The sequence below is a fragment of the Bos mutus genome, chromosome 3 (assembly GCF_027580195.1).
Source record: "Bos mutus isolate GX-2022 chromosome 3, NWIPB_WYAK_1.1, whole genome shotgun sequence".
Taxonomy (NCBI): domain Eukaryota; kingdom Metazoa; phylum Chordata; class Mammalia; order Artiodactyla; family Bovidae; genus Bos; species Bos mutus.
The window spans coordinates 39,468,815-39,485,837 of record NC_091619.1 but is presented as its reverse complement, the minus strand read 5'-3'; the positions used below and the strand labels follow the sequence as shown (position 1 = coordinate 39,485,837).

Genomic DNA, 17,023 nt, shown 5'->3' with positions numbered 1-17,023 from the left:
GAAACAGTCTGTTGTTTCATGTTCGGTTCTAACAGTTACTTCTTGAACTGCATACAGATTTCTCAAGAGGCAGGTCAGGTGGTCTGGTATTCCCATCTCTTTAAGAATTTTCCAGTTTGCTGTGATCCACACAATTAAAGACTTTAGCATAGTCAATGAAGCAGAAATAGATGTTCACAAAGAGTCGGACACGACTAAGCAACAAACACTTTTGTTGTATTTCCTCAACAACTTGTTTATTAAAATTATGGAGAATCATGATAATAAACCATGATTCAAAATCCTTCAGGAGTAAAAAGTGGCCTAGACATCTCTGCTGCTGCTGCTGCTGCTAAGTCACTTCAGTTGTGTCCAACTCTGTGCGACCCCATAGACGGCAGCCCACCAGGCTCCCCAGTCCCTGGGATTCTCCAGGCAAGAACACTGGAGTGGGTTGCCATTTCCTTCTCCAATGCATGAAACTGAGAAGTGAAAGTGAAGTCGCTCAGTCGTGTCCGACTCTTCGAGACCCCATGGACTGCAGCCCACCAGGCCCTTCCGTCCATGGGATTTTCCAGGCAAGAGTACTGGAGTGGGGTGCCATTGCCTTCTCCGAGACATCTCTAGATGGGTACAAGAGAAAGAAAAAGGCAGAGTACATACAAATGGGAGACCTGGGCTTCAAAATTATATTGCACAGGTATACATCACAGCTAAAATGTGATAACAAGGTTGTATTTTCTATATGATCATTGTATCAAATATTTAGAATTAATTACCTGTAAGCTTGACTGTGTGTCTTGGTATGGTTAAAAATGTAGAGATGCACGTTATGAAATAATGAGTCAGAAAGGTTTCCTTACATGAAGAACTAAACATCAATAAAATAACAATTCAAGAAATGTCACAAGCCAGTACGTGTGTTATTGTCAAATGAATTGTGCAGACAATTTGTGCTATAATTTCAAAAAACCAAAGAGGTCACAAATTTAATGAGTTGGAAAGATTTTTGTAATTAATATGTATGGAGCATTCTCTTTATCAAATAAAAAAGATCATGACTAAACTAGCTTTCAAATATCACCCAGAAAGGGACATATACCCCATGGGGGCTCAGTAAGTACTAATTATCATAATATCAAAGAGTGAGTGGCACCTCATCTAATTCAGCCCTAAGGCATCAGGCTTAAGCCATCCTGGATAGATGAGAGGGTGTCTGAGTTTGAAACCCTTCCTTGAAAAACCTATTTAAAATAATTTCTGCTTAAAACCTTTTCTTGTTTTAAAACCTATCCAATTTTCTGGGTAATTACTACAACTTAGCACATATGCTACCCATACTTGCTAAATTGCTTCAGTCATGTCCAACTCTTTGCAGCCCTATGGATCATAGCCTACTAGGCTCCTCTATCCATGATATTCTCTAGGCATGAATACTGAAGTGGGTTGCCATACCCTTCTCCAGGGCATCTTCCCAACCCAGGGATTGAAACTGCATCTCTTCCATCTCCTGCACTGACAGGCAGGTTCTTTATCACTAGCACCACCCTGGAAGCCCAAATATTTCTACATTTGTAGACAGTTCAATCATAAATGTTAGACACCCTAATTATTTGCAGTTCTCTTTAATGAATTCTTTTTCTCATGTAATAGATGTCAGAATCAGATATAGATATAGAACTCAAAGTCCTGGCATTCATTCATTTATACATTTATTCCTTTATTTATTTAATATGTATTTTTGACTATTATATTTATTCAGTTCAGTACGGTCACTCAGTCATGTCCAACTCTTTGGGATCCCATGGACTGCAGCACGCCAGACTTCCCTGTTCATCACTAACTCCCTGAGCTTGCTCAAATTCATGTCCATTGAATCATGATGCCATCCAACCATCTCATCCTCTGTCGCCCCTTTGTCCTCCTGCCTTCAATCTTTCCCAGCATCAAGGTCTTTTCCAGTGAGTCAGTTCTTCACATCAGATGGCCAAAGTACTGGAGCTTCAGCTTCAGCATCAGTCCTATCAATGAATATTCAAGACTGATTTCCTTTAGGATTGACTGGTCTTATCTCCTTGCAGTCCAAGGGACTCTCAAGAGTCTTCTCCAACACCACAGTTCAAAACCACACTGCATTATATTTATTACCATATTAAAAAGCTCAAACTTTGAAAATGAACATAGCACATTTCTTACCTCACAGTTACAGTGGGTCAGGTATCTCAGAATAGTTTAGCTGGATGATTCTTTTTGTTTGTTTGTTTCCACTGTTTAATAAGACACATTTTAATTAAAAAAAACAAGTGACATTTTATACATTGCATTTTCTTCAGAAAATCAAAAGCAAAGGATTGTTCATATTTCCTAAAAGTTCATCACTGCAGATTGGATACAGAACTATTGAGAAAACGGCTGAACTTGCACATGAAGCCTACTTCCCCCTTAATTGCAGAATTCAAGTTTTCTCAGATGTCAATACAGAGTCGAAAGCAGTTGGTAAAACTTTGCAGATTACTTGTGCTTGTTCCAGGCTGTTGCACTGGTAAACCCACAGACTGTATTCTTGGTTGCTTGCATATGTGGTCTTCAGAGCCAGAAAGCTCTTTTCCTGCCTCGAGACCATCGTGGAAACACACCATCCAGATGATTAAATACAGAGCGAGCCGATGCGAAACACCGTATTGATCTGATGTGGATGCCTTTATACCATACTTGGAAACTCCCATAATAAATTCTTCCTCCAGAGGAACAAAGGACAACTTTCCATCTTGCTGGGCAATAACTATATAATTTATCAGGTCCAGTGGTCCTTCGAACTTTTCCCCTCTGAAAGTTTCAGTTTCTCAATGGTACCAACATACTTTATTCGAAATTCTGCACAGGTGTCTGAATTGTTGCTTTGTCCTGTGTTCTTGCTGGAATAGGTGTTGAGGCTTGCCACGGTGCCGGACCGTGACAGCCCCCCAAGGTTGGAGTCTACCAACTTGTTCTTGGTACTGATTTCACTGCTCTGGGAACTGCTACTGCTGTGGTGCTTTTTTCCTTTATGAAACATCTTCCACCATAGCTTGATCCACAGGTGCTCCCTGCAGAATTGAATGCTATTCTACCGTCTTCAAAAGTTCTACAGTGTGTGCACAGGTAGCATCCTTTCACTCCGACACTGTCAATTCTTGACAGAAAAGCAAGGTACCTGGGAAATCCCATGGACAGAGGAGGCTGGAGCGCTAACAGTCTATGGGGTGGCAACAGAGTCAGACGCGACCGAATGACTCGCCGCCGTCTGCGCTCATGGCAGCCACTTTCTTACTTATGGTCTCTCAAGAGATGTTAATCAAGATATTAGCTAGTCCTGAAGTCAATTCAAGACTTAACTGAGATAGGTTCTGCTTCAGAGCTCACTCACTAGTCTGTTGGTTGGCAAGTCTCAAAATGTCCCTGCGGCTGCTGCTGCTGCTAAGTCGCTACAGTCGTATCTGACTCTGCGATCGCATAGACGGCAGCCCATCAGGCTCCACCGTCCCTGGGATTCTTCAGGCAAGAACACTGGAGTGGGGTGCCATTGCCTTCTCCCAAAATGTCCCTACTCTGTTAATTCTTGTATCTCTGTTGGGCTGCCTCAGAATATACAGCTGATTTCTTCCAGAAGCTTGTGATTTGAGAGAAAGTGAGAAAGCATCCAAATGCCACAATCTCTTTTATAATCTAGTATTATAAATGATGGAATTCCCAGATGGCTCAGTGGTAAAGAATCTGCCTGCCAATGCAAGAAACTTGGATTTGATCCCTGGGTTGGGACGATCCCCTGGAGGAGGAAATGGCAACCCACTCCAGTATTCTTGTATGGGAAATCCCATGGACAGAGGAGCCTGGCAAGGTACAGTCCATAGTGTTGCAAAAAATTGGACATGACTGAGCCACTAAGTACACACACATTAGAAATGATGGCCTATCACTTCTTTCATGTTCTGTATTTTTTTTTTTTTTTAAGAATCATGAAGTCAAGCTGACACTTAAGAAGGGGAAACTCATTAGGAGACAGCAATACCACAAATACTGTTCTGTGATTTTCCTAATCAAGTGATTATAAATTGGTAAATTATCTAACAAAGATGGGCAAGTACAGACTACATGAGGAATGAGCAATCATTAGAAGGCATATTGTGAAGAATTGTTAGTGAAATATCACATCAAAAAGCATACTGAAAGATAAAATTTGGAAAACTGAAATGTGTCTTTTGCATTGATCTTCATCAGTTGCACATTTCCCAGGAGAAGACCCAAGTAAAATATTGATAGGTACTTAGAGCTTTAGTAATTTTCAAGGCTTTAAGGAAAACCAATAAATAATATATAAAGGTTTCCTTTTACCTTGTCAAATACAGTCACAAATCAGACATGGATTCATGCTGAAGATTGAGACTTTGTATTCAGCGACTGCTAAGCTGCTTCAGTAGAGTCCGACTCTGTGCAACCCCATAGATGGCAGTCCACCAGGCTCCCCCGTCCCTGGGATTCTCCAGGCAAGAACACTGGAGTGGGTTGCCATTTCCTTCTCCAATGCATGTAAGTGAAAAGTGAAAGTGAAGTCGTTCAGTTGTGTCTGACTCTTAGCGACCCCATGGACTGCAGCCTACCAGGCTTCTCCATCCATGGGATTTTCCAGGCAAGAGTCCTCTAGGCCTCCTCAATTTTGTAGAACTCACTCAGGACTGTGAATTTGGTACTAGGTGACTAGATAGTGGGAATTTCAGTAGAGTAGGAAAAAAAAAAAAAATAAAAAAAAATTCTGATGTCCAATCAATGTATAATTGGTTAATTAGTGTGCATTAGAATTTGAAGTATACTTATGTAGACATTAAAAATAATATTTAATCATTTTATTATTTCCATCCAGTTTTAGGAAAATTAGGTAATAAGAAAGTTAATTTGTTTTACTTAATTTATTTCTTTTTACTTTTTTATAGCTATTTAAAATATCCTTTCTGTGTTAAAACTCATAAACAATTAAATAGAATTATGTTTAAAATTTATTGAAAAAACAAGAAATTAATTATTCCACTAATTATTATGATTACCCTTATTGATAGATTATCTCTCTATTAAAAAAAATAAAAACTTAGAAACTGTTTCTAAAAAAAAGTAATCTAGCCTTCACAATATTGTAGAAAGGGAACTGAATGTTTTTAGTTATCTTTCTATTCAACTGTGTGCCAGACAATTATATTTATTTTTTCAAAGAGAATTGAATTGCAATCCAGTCATAACTGACTCTGTATCCAATTATTTATTTAAAAAGAAAAAAAAAACATTTGTTTTGAATAAATACACCAGTGGATTTAGATAAATTCGCAGGACAAAAATCTCTGAAGCTCTGTGTCGTTGTCAATTCAAAGGATTTTTCAGGTGTTTAGGTTGTAAATAAAATAAACAGAGAAACAGGGCAGTAGACAGAGGTATACTTTGTCATAGACAATGTATGCACAAATCAGCTCAAAACTAGATCTGATCTTAGCATTGTGATTAAAACATGTATTTAGTTTATTTAAACCTTCTGAGCTCTAAGTGTTGATATTGGGAATAAATAATAGTACATAATCCAAAGAATGGCTGCAAATATCAAATGCAATACTATATAGATTATTCTATTATTTTAATTGATTTTTCATTGAAGTATAGTTAATTTACAGTATTGTATTAGTTTCTGGTATACAGCAAAGTGACTCAGTTATACACAAACATGCATTCTTTTTTGTATCCTTTCCATTATGGTTTACCCCAGGTTATTGAATATAGTTCCCTGTGCTATCTAGTAGGACCTTGTTGCTTATCCTGCAAGGCTTATTGCAAATCATTGGCCTACCATGTGGCTGATGATAAAACATGAGCTTTTCTCTTTGTGGTTATTATTAGCAGTATGAAAACTGAAACTTGAAACAATGAGTAAACAGTTAGCTTTGCCTATTTTTAATTCTGCATTCTCAGATTCAGCCAACTACAGATCGGGTACAACACTTGTGATCTACAGTTGGTTAAATCTGCAGATACATAATCCACAGATATGAATAATTAGCTATGGGACTTAAACATCCCCAGATTTGGGTATCCACAGCAAGTCCTAGAGCCAGTTTACCAATACTGAGAGACAACAGTAATTTTACAAGTAGTGATAAACATTGCTTAAAATATTTTATGGAGATTGATCCTGTGTCAAACAATAAAGACCTTGTTATCAATTTATTAAATAAAAGACAGAAAATGAATGGTATTAAATCCACAATCTGTATAAAAAAATGAATATCGTTAAACTGGAACTTATTAGAATTAAATCTTTTGCTCTATAAAAGATCTTATTGAAAGAATTAAGAAAAAAGCTAGAGACTGGGCAAAATATTTTCCAATCCTATATCTGCTGAAAGACTCGTATTTAAAAATATTTAAAGAGCATTCAAAACTCAACAGAAAAACAAAAGTAAACAACCCAATTACAAAATTATCAAAGGACATGAAGAAATGTTTTACCAAAGAAGTATAGATGGGAAATAAGCATATATAAAAAGATACTGAATAACATTACCCTCAGGGAAAGGCTAAGTTAAAAACATGAAGAGCTAGTACTATACATCTATCAGAATGGCTAAAAATAAAATAGCTGTAATATCAAATACTTGCAAGGTTTCAGGAAAATTGTATTTCTTACATGTTGTTTGTGAGGATGTAAAAATGAGACAGTAATTCTGGAAGATATTTTCACTCTGGAAAATAGGTTTCATTAGACACATACATGCATACACATATAAAGCATGCTTTTGCCTTACAACCCACCAGATGCACTCAGGTATTTATCCAGAAAGCAAAAACTTTTACCCACACAAAAACTTGTAGATAGTTGTTTATACCAGCCTTATTTGTAATAGCTAGAAACTGGAAACAACCAAAATGTCCCTCAGCAGGTGAATGGTTTAACAAATGGTGGTATTTTTATTGCCATGGAATACTACTCAGGAAAAAAAACAAGTGAATTATTGGTATATAAAACAACTTGTATGTATCTCAAGCTATTATGTTGAGCAAAAAAGCCAATATCAAAAGGCTGCAAACTACTATATAATTCCATTGACATGAATTTTTAAAATCATAACAATACAGAGATAGAAAACATATGTGTGGTTTCCAGGGACTGAGGATAGTAAGGGTGGGATTTGACAGGTAAAGAAGTACCATGAGGAGACACTTATGCTGATGAAGTGGCTATGTATCTTGATTGCTGTGGTGATTACATGTATAATAAAATGGCAAGGAATTATATGTGCCAATTGTACCAATATCAGTTTCTTAGTTTTGATACTGTACTATATTTATGTAAGATGGTCAACACCGAAATCAGATTGATTATATTCTTTGCAGCCAAAGATGGAGACGCTCTATACAGTCAGCAAAAACAAGACCAGGAGCTGACTGTGGCTCAGACCATGAACTCCTTATTGCCAAATTCAGACTTAAATTGAAGAAAGTAGGGAAAACCACTAGACCATTCAGGTATGACCTAAATCAAATCCCTTATGATTATACAGTAGAAATGAGAAATAGATTTAAGGGCCTAGATCTGATAGATAGAGTACCTGATGAACTATGGATGGAGGTTCATGACGGGGGTCAAGACCATTCCCATGGAAAAGAAATGCAAAAAAGCAAAATGGCTGTCTGGGGAGGCCTTACAAATAGCTGTGAAAAGAAGAGAAGCCAAAAGCAAAGGAGAAAAGGAAAGATATAAGCATCTGAATGCAGAGTTCCAAAGAATAGCAAGAAGAGATAAGAAACCCTTCTTCAGGGACTAATGCAAAGAAATAGAGGAAAACAACAGAATGGGAAAGACTAGGGATCGCTTCAAGAAAATCAGAGATACCAAGGGAACATTTCATGCAAAGATGGGCTCGATAAAGGAAAGAAATGGTATGGACCTAACAGAAGCAGAAGACATTAAGAAGAGATGGCAAGAATACACAGAAGAACTGTACAAAAAAGATCTTCACAACCCAGATAATCACGATGGTGTGATCACTGACCTAGAGCCAGACATCCTGGAATGTGAAGTCAAGTGGGCCTTAGAAAGCATCACTACAAACAAAGCAAATGGAGGTGATAGAATTCCAGTTGAGCTATTTCAAATCCTGAAAGATGATTCTGTGAAAGTGCTGCCCTCAATATGCCAGCAAATTTGGAAAACTCAGCAGTGGCCACAGGACTGGAAAAGGTCAGTTTTCATTCCAATCCCAAAGAAAGGCAATGCCAAAGAATGCTCAAACTACCGCACAATTGTACTCATCTCACACGCTAGTAAAGTAATGCTCAAAATTCTCCAAGCCAGGCTTCAGCAATATGTGAACTGTGGACTTCCTGATGTTCAAGCTGGTTTTAGAAAAGACAGAGGAACCAGAGATCAAATTGCCAACATCCACTGGATCATGGAAAAAGCAAGAGAGTTTCAGAAAAACATCTATTTCTGCTTTGCCAGAAAGCACACTCAATGCTTTTGACTATGCCAAAGCCTTTGACTGTGTGGATCACAATAAACTGTGGAAAATTCTGAAAGAGATGGGAATACCAGACCACCTGACCTGCCTCTTGAGAAACCTGTATGCAGGTCAGGAAGAAACAGTTAGAACTGGTCATGGAACAACAGACTGGTTCCAAATAGGAAAAGGAGCTCCTCAAGGCTGTATATTGTCACCCTACTTATGTAACTTATATGCAGAGTACATCATGAGAAACGCTGGACTGGAAGAAACACAAGCTGGAATCAAGATTGCCAGGAGAAATATCAATAACCTCAGATATGCAGATGACACCACCCTTATGGCAGAAAGTGAAGAGGAACTCAAAAGCCTCTTGATGAAAGTGAAAGAGGAGAGTGAAAAAGTTGACTTAAAGCTCAACATTCAGAAAACGAAGATCATGGCATCTGGTCCCATCACTTCATGGGAAATAGATGGGGAAACAGTGGAAACAGTGTCAGACTTTATTTTTCTGGGCTCCAAAATCACTGCAGATGGTGACTGCAGCCATGAAATTAAAAGACGCTTACTCCTTGGAAGGAAAGTTATGACCAACCTAGATAGCATATTCAAAAGTAGAGACATTACTTTGCCAACAAAGGTTCGTCTACTCAAGGCTATGGTTTTTCTGTGGTCATGTATGGATGTGAGAGTTGGACTGTGAAGAAGGCTGAGCACTGAAGAATTGATGCTTTTGAACTGTGGTATTGGAGAAGACTCTTGAGAGTCCCTTGGACTGCAAGGAGATCCAACCAGTCTATTCTGAAGGAGATCAGCCCTGGGATTTCTTTGGAAAGAATGATGCTAAAGCTGAAACTCCAGTACTTTGGCCACCTCATGCGAAGAGTTGACTCATTGGAAAAGACTCTGATGATGGGAGGGATTGAGGGCAGGAGGAGAAGGGGATGACAGAGGATGAGATGGCTGGATGGCATCACTGACTCGATGGACGTGAGTCTCAGTGAACTCGGGGAGTTGGCGATGGACAGGGAGGCCTGGCGTGCTGCGATTCATGGGGTCGCAAAGAGTCGGACAGGACTGAGTGACTGACCTGATCTGATCTGATAACCATTGGAGGAGCCAGGATAAAGTTTACACTGAACCTCACTATACTATCTTTGCAACTTCCTGTGAACCTATAATTATTTCAAGATTATTTGTTAAGTGGGTTAAAAAGATAGGCATCTCAATTCATCAGTTCCTCAAAAATGTCATCAAAGAACTTTGTCAAAATGATCCTGAAGAAGTCCTTCTAAAGAACAAGCTAATGGTGAAAGTACTTCTTCAAACTTTTAGTTTATCATACATGAAAAATTTGAAACTATAAAAATGTAATATGAATTTTACTAGTGGTTGGTGTTATTATAGCATGTTAAACTATTTATTATTTGATTATTCCACAATTCAATTTTAGAGGGTACTCAAAGTGCACTGAGTCCTATAATATTAATCTTTCAGGCGGACTGATAGATATCTTCTTCAAAATAATTTTATTACTACAATTTTATGTGTAACTAGAAAATTCAAGATGCTATATAATATTTTTCCTATATCAGTGAGCAACTCTGTCACACTTGTGAACTTTTATCTAGGTTTGATCTGCTCCAAAGTCTGTTATTTCCAATGTAGTAAAACTATAAACTATTTTCTCTTTTACCCTCGATAGGTATGTTGTTCATGTGTGTGTGTGTGTGTGTGTGTGTGTGTGTGTGTGTGTGCACTTCCTCGCTCATTCATGTCCAACTATGTGATGCTATGGACTGTAGCCCACCAGACTCTGTCCATGGGGATTCTCCAGGCAAGAATACTGGAGTGGGTTGCCATTTCCTCCTCTAGAGGATCTTCCCAACCCAGGGACTGAACCCAGGTCTCTCACATTGCAGGCCTATGCTTTACTGTCTGAGCCACCAGCCATTTCTAAAAAAAAAACTTGGCCATCAATTTCTAACTCAGGTTTTCCAACAAATTGTCCCTTTAGCCCATCTCATTGCTTTTGTGTAAAAAGTGGTTTGTCTGACACTCCACAGCTATTCTAGAAACTTAAGGCCATGTAAGGAAGGGCTACAGGACTGATTTCTCTATTAGAGGCTGCTGGTCTTCATAATGGAATGATTAGATCTGATTTACAGAGGAATCAAGGCTCCCCTTGTGGCTCAGCTGGAAAAGAATCTGCCTGCAATATGGGAGACCTGGGTTTGATCCCTGGATTGGAAAGATCCCCTGGAGAAGGCAAGGGCTACCCACTGTAGTATTATAGTCCATGGGGTCACAAGGAGTTGGATGTGACTGAGTGACTTTTATACACACAGCAGAATCAAACCTTGCTCTAGGTAACACCCTACAGGGAAGCTGATAATCCGCTGCAGCCACAAAGCAGCTGTTATTTCTCACTCAGGCGAACTTCTAAACAAGTAACTAACTTTGCCCAAAGGGGCCAAGGTCTCCTTGGAAGGATCCTAACAATTTCTTAATATTTCTTTTGCTGTCCTCAGTAAAGTTTTCAGAGTGTGAATTGTGTGGCTATTTAAAAACTCCAGGTTGACATCTCCACTTGCACTTGAAAAAAATTTTTCTAGTATCTACTGAAAAATTTAGACTGATAAATTCCATGTATTGGATGTTTGCAATTAGTTTTTTGGTTGACTGCCAAGTAGAAGTTAAATCTGGGGTAGCTGACTGCTGACTTAATCTAATTTCCATGCTCTTCAGTGTTTTTGTTCTCTTCCTAGGCCCATCTAAATTCCTCTTTCTGTCATTTTCCCTACTATTCTCTACAGAATCTCTATTCCATGGGAAACAACCCCCACACATCCTCAACAGTATTCTCCACCAATTGTTTGTCTTTCACTAGAACCTAAGTTTCCTCTAATATTAGTCTGTTCCTGCATTCATCATGAGTGTTCACTCTACCATTCTCTACTTAGCTCAAGTGAGGATTGAGTTTTCCATAGCTTTCCACTTCTGCTTTCACCCTATGTAAATGTCTTCCATCTTTAAAAATTCCTGGTACCTGTCCATCCTATCCGGTATCACTCTTCTCCCTCTTTATCTGCCAAGCTAATTTATCCCCTTTAAATCTTGATGATTAGAATCTTCTCTGACATCATCTCACATGACTTCACCATACATGTGAATGGCCCACGTATAAACCTTCTAATTTTTTTTTCTGTTTTCACACTGTAGCTCTTTATCTCTACACTTCTTAAATGACTAATTTCCATCACTCTCCCCTCATTATCATCATCATGACCACATGTTCTATCTTTCAAATTTACTCTGTTTCCAGCCAATTTTTTTCTCCTGCTTTATCAGCATATCCAGTTTTCTGTGAATAAATTTAATTCTTGTGATCTCTTCTTTACTTCTTTCATCAGTTAATACCATTACCAGCTTAGTCCCTTGTCTTTTTCTCGCAACAATCCAATACATACACTATGGGTAATCAATCCATAAATTTACATGCTCAGTTCCTACACATGGGTCATTCATTCAGTATTTAGGTGAACATCATCCAAATTAGCAGTTTGTTTTCTTTGAAAATATGGCCTCTAAGCTGGACAAGATGTTGTTACTAATTGGAGATCTTTGTATATATCACTGGTTAGCTTCTTGCATTCCTAAAACAGCTCCCTCAGAGCTTTGCTGGCATTTTCTTGGTCCCTGATTTACAGTTTTCCTCATTAGTCAGTGACCAAATTGTTCTCATCTACTTCCTTCTAATTTCAGTTGAGACTTGATTCTTCCCTACTACATTAAAGATAAATACAAATGGCAACCCACTCCGGTACTCTTGCCGGGAGAATCCCATGGACAGAGGAGCCTGGTGGGCTACAGTCCATGGGCTTGCAGAGAGTCAGACATGACTGAGTGACTAACACGTTCACTCTCACTTTTCACATATATTCTAGTTTGTATTTGTTCTTATCACCTCTGATACTGATCTATCACTTTGATTTCTCCTCTTCTTACACCTTCAACTTCTCTTTCTTTCCCTTCAGAATATTTGTGAAATCATTCTATCATATTCTGTTTCATGTTTATTTTACATATTCTTTTAAATACTTATTTATTGTGCTTCTTTCCAATCCTAACTTCAAAATAAAAGACTACTTTAACTTTCTTCAGATTATTCCTCTCCTTTTTCAACTTAATACATTGTATTATATGTTGTTGTTTCTTCATCACCTCACGACTGTTTATTTTGAAAACAAAATAGCTAAAATAAAATATGCATGTTATAGATATCACATCACTTGATATCTGAATATGGATCATTATAAAAGTTTAATCCTGTTAAATTAATAATAGCTAATACTTGCTAAACTCTATTCAAAGGGATTACGTGTTTTGGTCACTTATTTCTCACAATATTGGAATGAGATTAGTACTACTATTATTATCATGTTGCAAGGGAAGACCCTGAAATCTAGAGATATTAGATAACACCTCCAATAAGGACACTGGTGATGGAAGAGGGCTGTGCTTTGTCAGTTTGTGTCAAGAGCATACATACTTAATAAAAAAAAAGATAGTATGTGCTTAATCATTTACCCATTGGGAAAAACAGTAGATGTGTTACACTGACAGACTGAATGTTCAGACAGACTGAATATTTGTAAATACTTCAGCCTCTTTTCTCAGCAGGCCCCAAATGGCATCATTTACATTCATGCCCATGATACCAAACCTAGACTTAGTGCCTAACCTAACTACAGTTTTTACCTTACCCAGAAATATTGTAATCAATCAATCTGGCATGTTTTATTTTTCACCAATGAGGTAATCTGCCACATGGGCCCTTTCCATTCCCAGAGAAAAGGAGAAAAACTGCATAATAAAACTCTAGCTGTTCCCATTCCTTCCCCCACAAAAAGATATTCTAGCCTAAAGATAACCCCCCCTTTTATTTTCTTTTGCTAATATTTAGCTCCTGTTCCCTACCATTCTTCCTATAAAAAATCTTCCATTTTGTACAGTCCCTCAGCAGGCTTTTCTAGTTGTTAGATAGAATGCTGCCTGATTTGTGAAGTCAATTAGATCTTCAAATTTATTCAACTGAACTTTTGTCTTTTAACATAATATAGTTCAATTGAAAGGACCCCTATTACCCCCTTATTCTTGTCTGGATTCTGAATCTATTGCCACTGAAGTGGATTGGGCCTTCTGATACTTTTCATGGAGTATTTAAATAACTATGAACTTGGCTCTCTCCTAATCTGTTTTCTAAGCATTATATTGACTGATATTTTTAAACACAACACTAATTATGCCACTGTCCTTTAAAGATCTTTTCAAGGCTCCTCACTGCCTTTAGAGTTTGATCAATTTCTTGCCATGCAATAGAGTACCACCATGACGGATCGTGACTGGTCTCTCCAGCCACTTTTCTCACCAGTCGTTGCTCATGCTCCATGGAGCAGGTATAAGAACTATACAGTCAGGCTGCAGAAAGGGGGACCCCTTCCAGGGGCGAGCTGTTATCTAACACTCAGAAGTTAATTGTCCAAGGAGACAAAGCAAGAGACTCTATTGGAAAGGAATGCCCGGGCAGAGGACATTAGACTGAGGGAACTCAGGAGAACTGTTCTGCCACATGGCTTGCAGTCTCAGATTTTATGATAATGAAGTTAGTTTCTGGGTCATCTCTTGCCAATCATTCTGACTCAGCATCCTCCGTGGTGGCACATACATTGCTCAGCCAAGAGGGATTCCAGGGACAAGGATTCTGGGAGATTAGTAGGGCATATGGACTGGTGTCTCCTCTCTCCTTTTGACTTTTCCCAAATTCTTCCAGGTGGTGGTGACTTGTTAGTTCCATTTTCATTACCAAGACCTCCTCTTACAAGACAACCCATGCAAATGGTCACTATAGGGTCTGGCCATAGGGGTGGACAGTTTTGGTCAATGGTTCCCCTAACAGACTGAAATATTCTGACCTCCCTCTCTCATGTTTCTTCACTTCCAGGTTTTCCGAACTTTAGAAAGTCTCCTTGCTAATGGATCTCTTTTTCCTAGTCCAGATTAGGTGCCACTCCGATGGCCCATTTGCATACCTCTAGCTTACCACTTGGGCTTTCCAGGTGGCACTAGTAGTAAAGTACCTACCTGCCAATGCAGGAGACATAATGAGACACGGGTTCAATCCCTGGATCAAGAAGATCCCCTGGAGAAGGGAATGACAAACCACTCTGGTATTCTTGCCTGGAGAGTCCCATGGACAGAAGAGCCTGGTGGGCTATTGTCCATGGGTTGCCAAGAGTCAGACATGACTGAGTGACAGAGCATACACACGCACATATCCCCATGAAACTTCAGACATTCAGTATCTGCCTTTTACCTTTGCATCTCTAGTACCAAATGCAGAGCTTAGAACATAGTGTTTTATAAATTTCTGTGTGAAGAATGCAATTGAATTAACTATATCTTATTATAAAACTTTATTTTTTACTCTTAATATTTCCTGGAACCTAACCACAACAGCAGAAAATCATCTATATAAAAGGCCATTCTTCTATACACTCTAAAAAGTCTGACAGTTTTCTTTCTTTCTTTCTTTTTTTTGTCTTATAGATAAAAGCAAGGATTCTCAGTTCAGTTCAGTCCAGTCACTCAGTCATGTCTGACTCTTTGCAATCCCATGGACTGCAGCACTCCAGTCCTCCCTGTCCATCACCAATTCCCAGAATTTACTCAAACTCATGTCCATGGAGTCAGTGATGCCATCCAACCATCTCATCCTCTGTCGTCCCCTTCTCCTCCTGCCTTCAATCTTTCCCAGCATCAGGGTCTTTTCAAATGAGTCAGTCCTTCACATCAAGTGGCCAAAGTATTGGAGTTTCAGCTTCAACATCAGTCCTTCCAATGAACGTTCAGGACTGATCTCCTTTAGGATGGACTGGCTGGATCTCCTTACAGTCCAAAGGGACTCTCAAGAGTCTTCTCCAACACCACAGTTCAAAAGCATCAGTTCTTCAGCACTCAGATTTCTTTATAGTCCAAATCTCACATCCATACATGACTACTGGAAAAACCATAGCCTTGACTAGATGGACCTTTGTTGGCAAAGTAATGTCTCTGCTTCTTAATATGCTGTCCAGGTTGATCATAACTTTTCTTCCAAGAAGTTTTTTTTATTTTATGGCTATAGTCACCATCTGCAGTTATTTTGGAGGCCCCCCCCAAAAAAATAAATAAAGTCTGTCACTGTTCCCACATCCAAGCTCAGGAGTGGCGCCTGCACTTCGCTGGAGTAGCCATGTGGAGATACCCTACGTCCAAGGTCAGAGAAACCGCAGTAAGACAGTAGGCACTGGAGCAGCTATGAGGAGATACCTCATGTCCAAGCCCAAAGGAGAATCCCCAGCAAGATGGTAGGAAGGGCAAATTCACGTTTAAAATCAAACCCCCATTCCCGCCAGAGAAGCTCAGAGAGCTCAACCAAACCTTGTGTGCACCAGGACCCAGGAACCCCACAGAGACTGAGACAGAACTGTGTTTGAGCATCTCTTGTGGAGGTATGGGTCAGCAGTGGTCAGCCACAGGGACAGGGGCTCTGGGTGTGGGTATTGAGTAAGTGCTCTTGGAGGAGATCGCCATTAGCCCCACCGTAGAGCTACCAGAACTTACATAGGACTGGGAAATTGACACTTGGAGAGCACAACAGAACCTTGCGCACCAGGACCCAGGAGAAAGGAACAGTGACCCCACAGGAGACTTGCCTGTGGGTGTCTGGGAGTCTCTGGCAAAGGCAGGGGTCTGTGGCAGTGGTGGTCAGCTGCAGGGTTGGGGGCATGAACTGTAGCAGTACATGCACGGGGTCTTTTGAGGGAGGTCACCATTATCTTCATTACCTCCACCATAGTTTTGCCCCAGGAAAATAGCAGGGAGGGGACACAGCTCCACACATGAACACCTTATTACCAATTCAGACTTAAATTGAAGAAAGTGGGGAAAACCACTAGACCATTCAGGTATGACCTAAATCAACTCCCTAATGATTATACAGTGGAAGTGAGAAATAGATTTAAGGGACTAGATCTGATAGACAGAGTGCCTGATGAACTATGGACTGAGGTTCATGACATTTTACAGGAGACAGGGAGCAAGACCATTCCCAAGAAAAAGAAATGCAAAAAAGCAAAATGGCTGCCTGAGGAAGTCTTACAAATAGCTGTGAAAAGAAGAGAAGCCTAAAGCAAAGGAGAAAAGGAAAGATATACCCATTTGAATTCAGAGTTCCAAAGAGTAACAAGGAGAGATAAGAAAGCCTTCCTCAGTGATCAGTGCAAAGAAATAGAGGAAAACAAAACAATGGGAAAGACTAGAGATCTCTTCAAGAAAATTAAAGATAGCAAGGGAACATTTTATGCAAAGATGGGCTCAATAAAGGACAGAAATGGTATAGACCTAACAAAAGCAGAAGATATTAAGAAGAGGTGGCAAGAATACACAGAAAATCTGTACAAAAAACACCTTGACGACCCAGATAA

The 17,023-nt window shown here is 39.3% G+C and overlaps 1 pseudogene; it reads right to left on the bottom strand.

Annotated features, from left to right (window-relative positions):
- Positions 1–2,434: 2,434 nt before the first annotated feature.
- LOC102276477 (integrin beta-1-binding protein 1 pseudogene) lies at positions 2,435–3,034 on the bottom strand (annotated as a pseudogene).
- Between the last annotated feature and the right edge of the window lie 13,989 nt (positions 3,035–17,023).